The sequence below is a fragment of the Mandrillus leucophaeus genome, unplaced genomic scaffold, assembly GCF_000951045.1.
Source record: "Mandrillus leucophaeus isolate KB7577 unplaced genomic scaffold, Mleu.le_1.0 Scaffold434, whole genome shotgun sequence".
Taxonomy (NCBI): Eukaryota; Metazoa; Chordata; class Mammalia; order Primates; family Cercopithecidae; genus Mandrillus; species Mandrillus leucophaeus.
In genome coordinates, this window is record NW_012104632.1 from 1,010,802 (window position 1) to 1,017,106 (window position 6,305).

Below are 6,305 nucleotides of genomic sequence, written 5' to 3' on the forward strand. Positions count from 1 at the left end.
CCTCTCCATGACACCACTCTGCCTCCATGGATCTCTCCAGTTTTAAGTCTCGGGAAGTCTATCAATCACACAACTTCAGTTAGCATTCCAAGAACTAGGGCAAGGCCCGAGTAATCTATTCAAAGACATGCTTCAGAAAGAACACACCACCCCCACAGAGAGTTAAAGCTGATTATCAAGAAGCAGGATACTTAGGTGTTTCCGCTATTTACATAATCATTGTAAATATGTTACAGACTAATTACATTGAAAATTATGACAATAAGCCTGGCATGGAGGAAGAGTTTCATAAATAATATCTGACGAATGAAAGAGTTCATCTTTGGGTTCTTAATCTCGAAACATTACCAAAAAGAACAAATGAGAAGTCTAACATCTTATTAATTTGAAAACAATAATTTAAGAAAATTCTTATAATTGGCTATTAAACTTTTAGCAGAACAGTAGTAATGATCATAAAACATACTCTAAAATTAATTCTGAAATCTTGCCTTAATGTGTTTACATAAACATATGAGATGTATACATTCATGAAAATAAACCCATCTACATTCAATTGAAAAACAGACGCTTCAACTGCAGAAAAAGGGATTTTATCTATCCATACCCAAAGCTATCTTAAATTAGGACTTTTAACCTGTTGCCCTCGTGCGCATGTGCAGTAGCTGGATTAACAGGACAGAAAGCAACAGCCCAAGAACCGACCCTCCTGCATCAAATGAGTAAAACCAAAAAGGAAAGGGGATTTACGCAACCACCACAATGCCTCCCTGGGAGCCGTTCCAGTCCATCAGAACGAAATCCAGCCTTTCAGCGGCATGGAAATGTATGGATACTGAATAGAACTTGCATTTACAATAAATAAACATTACATACATTTTCCAAAATGAGCTTATAAAATACAACAGGTATGGGACTCAGTTTAACTAAGCACTTTAGATATATCCTAACACCAAATCAGCTAACATTTCCCACTGAGTTTCTGCAGCATAGTACTAGAATGTCCCTTCATCTCTCTGATGTCCTCTCCACAAATAAGAAAGCTGGTCAATAAAAGAAAACAGACAACAATAGAATCCAGTTTTCTACCTGATCCTGACCATCCTGGGGCCAATCTTCAACTTTCCCACAACGGCCCCAGTGAAAGCTCACATCGTCAGCCCTCACTTTTCCTTTTCTTTTGTTCCCCTTGAGAGCAGTTCCTGAAACTTACCCAAGCTGTGAGCTTCTGAGTAAGAGGCAGGTCCAGAACCTTAAAAAAAACCCATGGTATTACCATAGTAAATCACCATCTTACTGTTCGGTCTTCTCTTCTTTTACATCAAGATTTGTTTTCTGCCAGCAACCTGAGAGCGGGCTCTTTCCTAAGCCGAGATCCCAGATCACGGTCATGTGTAGAGGCCAGCCTTGCTTGTCAAGTCTTAGAGAGCTGTCTGCAGTGCGTGCCTCTTCCCCATAGCCAAGTAGGCCCGAGAAATGCTAATACTCAGCAGGACGCATCAAGAACTTTCAGCCTCAGCAATGGCTAAGAAGAAAGTATCACAAATTGACTGAAATTATCTATAGCACAAAAGAAAAGAGAAGGAATTAATCAAAGTCTCTCTCTTAATGCAATGCTTGATTGAACTACCCCAATCCCTTTTTAAATAGGACACTGGTGGCAAGTGACCCCAACGACACACCCTAGAGAGGTACACAAGGAACACTTGTTCCATTTTTTTCTTTTATGACCTCATTAAGGAGGATTTTGAAGATTGTCCCTGAATATAAGAACAAAGTGTCCTAAGACATCTCTAACTTTTTATGTCTTTAGCCTTTTGCTGCTGCAATGGCCTTTGCGTCTGTAACTCGGTGCGTTCTGCTCGCGCTCACCTCCCCACCCAAACAAGAACTGAGTGAGAAGTCTGCACGAAAACAATCACAGCTGTACCCTCTAAACGCAGAGATGAGCTGGTTTCTTACACCAGAAAGTTTTGCCAAGACCAACTTGGGATCCATTCTTTTTTTTTTTCATCTTCTCCAAGTCGGAGCTGCCATTAATTAGCTCTGGGGGCTCTTTCCAGGCTCTTATCAAGGGAGGGTGCCGGCTGCCAACCCTGCCTGGTGTGAAAATACTCCACCGCCAGGAACATTTTCCTCAAAGTGTTTGTTGATTCCACGCTTTGGTTTAATATGGAGGATTATATTTTACAATCAGAAACAAACAAACAGATTTATAACCGAAGGCTTGAAGGCAAACAGGGGAAAATCAAGCGAAAGACTGAGCCTAAATGCAGTATTTTTATTGACTTCTTAGAAACCAAATAACCTGGCATATTAGTGTGTGCATTCTGCAACAGACATTCAGCCCCATTGTACTACTTAGAAGAGAATAAAAAGAAACCCTACTGTTTGAAACCCAGCGGAACATCCCCACAACAGGGCACAACTGTTCCCTCATGCATGAATGGGAAGGAGATGAAAGAAAAGATGGACTTCTGAGGTACAGCAAAAAACAAAGACAACAAAAGTGCTGACCATGAGGGAATGACACAACTCATTGCAGCGCAAAGGATAAGAGAAAGGAGCTCAGACAATGGTGAGGACAGCCAAGTGACACGGAGGAGAATTGAAAAATCTACACAAGTGTCTTTTCTCTCCGCCCTTGATGAAAAACAATTAAATGTTGGTACATCTGTCACAGAAAAGATCACTGAAACCTGTAACCATCATGATGAATGGTAACTTACCTACCCAAACTGGAACTCTCCAGTTAAACCTTGTCACCTCTGTTTCTTACCTACCCTTACTAAAATGAAAAGTTTTCATTTCTGTGACAATTTACCACATCTGAATATGCTGTAACAAATTCTTATACGGAGACTAAGAGGCACTGAAGATGCCCGTGTACCCATGGATGGGAACATGGATACGAAGGTTTAAAACACTCCACGGAAAACATGGGCCTCAAGAAATTTCCGGAGAGAAACTACAGATTTTCCTCTTGACTCGCATTACGATTACAGCCCTATTTAATCTGAATTTCAGATTGGTTTTCCATCTAGCAGCAGCTCCAACATTCTAGCTTTAAGAGTCGTTGCTCTCAAACCCTACTGCCAAGAAGATATTGTTTGTAAACATTTAATAAGAATGAAGAAAGCTCATGATTTAATGCTACTTTTAGGTAAATGCAGTCATTGGTATGTGATGGCAATAATTACCTTTTGATGTTTCTGTTTTTCTTAAACAGAGCACACCTGTCCACACTTCACTAACGTTGAGCCCTGCTAATGAAGTGTTCACTGAGAAAATCCCATCTACCAAATATATGAAAAACCCACCATATGAAATCCCCACTAGATGTTTATTGCTCCGGAAGTCCACCAGCCTGGGAAAGTCACACAGTGTTTTAAAGCCAGCTCCTGGGCCTTATTCCTGGCTTGATAACGTGCAGCCCTGCACAACAGCCAAAAAGCAGTTATTGACCCTGTCAGAACGCCTGATTAATGGATAAACGCTGTAATTGATTAGCAGAGAAGTGTGAATTAAAACAGGGCATGGCATCAATAACCAGCCTCTGACAACAGCAGTTGACGTAAAATGTAAAACAAGAGCCTGCGGCTATATCTCATCAAAGGCACACTTTTCTTAAAACAGGGGAGAAAGGGGGAAGTAAACAGGCCGTGTCCTGTCCTCTTGGTAATGATGCTGTGTGAAGCCACCAGCAAACGGCATGGGAACTCAGTCGTCAGTCCAGCTTCATATATCAAGCGGTGCAAAGCAGTTAAACATTTCTATTGTTCTGGGACTTAAAACAAAAGCATAGAAGAAGTCCTATTCTCTCTTCATTTTTTCACTGGGAACTCTCCAAGTATAACCTCAAAGAAAAGTGAATTCTGCCTGATTCAGTGCTCCTGGAGAGGTAGGAGGCACAGCTCACTGGAATATTGCTTCTAACTGCTACCGGAAGTGAAAAATGCATTCATTCATTCACTCATTCATTCATTCATCCAGCATCTGGTATGAACCAGTGACTCTTCTGGGTTGGAGAGTACAAAGATGGATAAGGTTGGCGGCAGGCTAAGTTGATGCAGACCCACTCCTGCTGAAATTACACACAGCTATTGGAAAATCTAAAGCAACTTTAAAAAAAAAAAAAGAGGTTTAATGTGTAGCTCAGCTTGATAGAAAGAGGAAAGAGAGATTCCCAAGTGCCAGAAACAAAGCAGAATCTCCAGGCTGGGAGGAAACCTCCAGCTGATGTATCCACCGAGGGCTGTCAGCCCTTGAAACAATAAGTAGGGGTCAGAGTGTCAACACCCCTGGGGACAGAAGACACCAGCCAGGCCTGTGTAAGATGAGGGGGAAACTGGACCAAACCGGACCCCTTAAGAAGCTACCCAGTCCATGAAAAGGGAACTGGAAGAACCATGCTCACCAAAGAAATAGCAAGGAGGCCTGAGGTCTGACTTGAGCTCTAAAAAGTAACCAAAAGCTTTTGTGTGAATCATCAGAATCAGGAGCCTGTGCTAAGAGCAAATGCAGGGATTAAGTTGACACCACCCAGTTGGGTTGGAAATCACAAACAGAGAAATTAAAAATTAAAACTTGTTCAAGACCTTAAAATAACTGAGCCTTGGTTTGCAGAAGAAAAAGGCAAAGCAGTGCTCCAGAAATGTATCCACAATCCAGGGCACAGGGACTCCCAGAGGCAAAAACAACCCCTGCTGAAGATGAGCTCACAGTAAAAAATTCCAACCAGGCCAGGAACGAACCTACCATGCCAAGGGTCTGCAAGTACAACATGAGGGCCAATCGGTACCTGGGAACTAGAAATAAGTGAAAACCTAAAAAAGAATCTGATATATATTTTTAGGGCTATTAAAGTGATACAAGAAGGAACAGTAACCATTGAAAGAAAAGGACATGATTGAAAATAAAAATTAATTTGAAAGAGAATCAAATAGCAGATTTAGAAGGACAAAAACAGAGTCACTGCAATAATAAGTAAATTAGTAGATTATATATGGCCAATAAAAGAATTAGGGGCCGGGAGTCATGGCTCACACCTGTAATCCCAGCACTTTGGGAAGCCGAGGCAGGCGGATCACTTGCGGTCAGGAGTTCAAGATCAGCCTAGCCAACATGGTGAAACCCCGCCTCTACTAAAAATACAGAAGATTAGCAAGGCGTGGTAGTGGGCTCCTGTAATCCCAGCTACTCAGGAGGCTGAGGCAGGCGAATCGCTTGAACCCAGGAGGCGGAGGTTGCAGTGGGCAGATATCGCATCATTGCACTCCAGCCTGGGCGACAAGAGTGAAACTCCATCTCAAAAAAAAAAAAAAGAATTAGGGAACTACAGAACGGATGCAGGGAAACCATACAGAACATGGCACAGAGAGGTAGGAGATGGAAGACGTTAAGAAACCACGGAACATGAGACCTTACAACAAATGCTAAAGAGAGAATAGAAAGAATGAGGACTTACGACTGAGATGTTTTCAGAATGGAAAGCAGCATTTAAATTACCAGACTGAACAGCATAGTCAGGAGCCAGATAAACAATCACAAATCAACACCTAACACATAATAGCGAAGCTTTAGAACACATAGAGAGAAAAGACAGATTACCCGTGAAAAAAGAACAATTTTTCTGCACAGTAGAATGTTACTAAGCAGCAAAATCAACCCAAAATTAATGGAATAGTATTTCAAAGTATTGAGTAAAACAAGAGCCTGCGGCTATTGAGAGAATATAGCTTTTAGCCTTGAACGCAACTAAGTATTGAGAGAATATAGCTTTTAGGCTTGAACGCAACTAAGCAATCATTCAAGAGGAAGGGCAAAATAAACACATTCTCCAGAAAAAGGCTGAAGAAAGTTACTATTGTTAGACCTTTACTGAGAGAAGTGACCAATGCTATATTTCAGGATAAAAGACTCAATCCAAAAGAAAACAGTGGGATCCAAAGGAGCAATGGTGAGCAGAGAGGCTGTACACATGTAAATAAATCTAAATAAGCCAGCAATATCAATCATAATGTTGTCTCATTTAAAACAAAGTATTAAAAAAAAAACCAACCAAAAAGTTAAGTACTAGACTCTGGTAACATGCTACACAGGTAACACGAAAGACTGGGAGTGAATATCAGAGCCAAAATATTCCGAGACATTTTGATCAGAAGGAGAGCAGAGATATATCCATTAGCTTTAGACTCAAATAAAATACGCATATTAAATTATAAATGTAATCACAAAAAAAACAGAATGTATACTTTCCAAATCAATAGGAAGAAATAAACAAAGTAGAATAAATAAGAAAACTA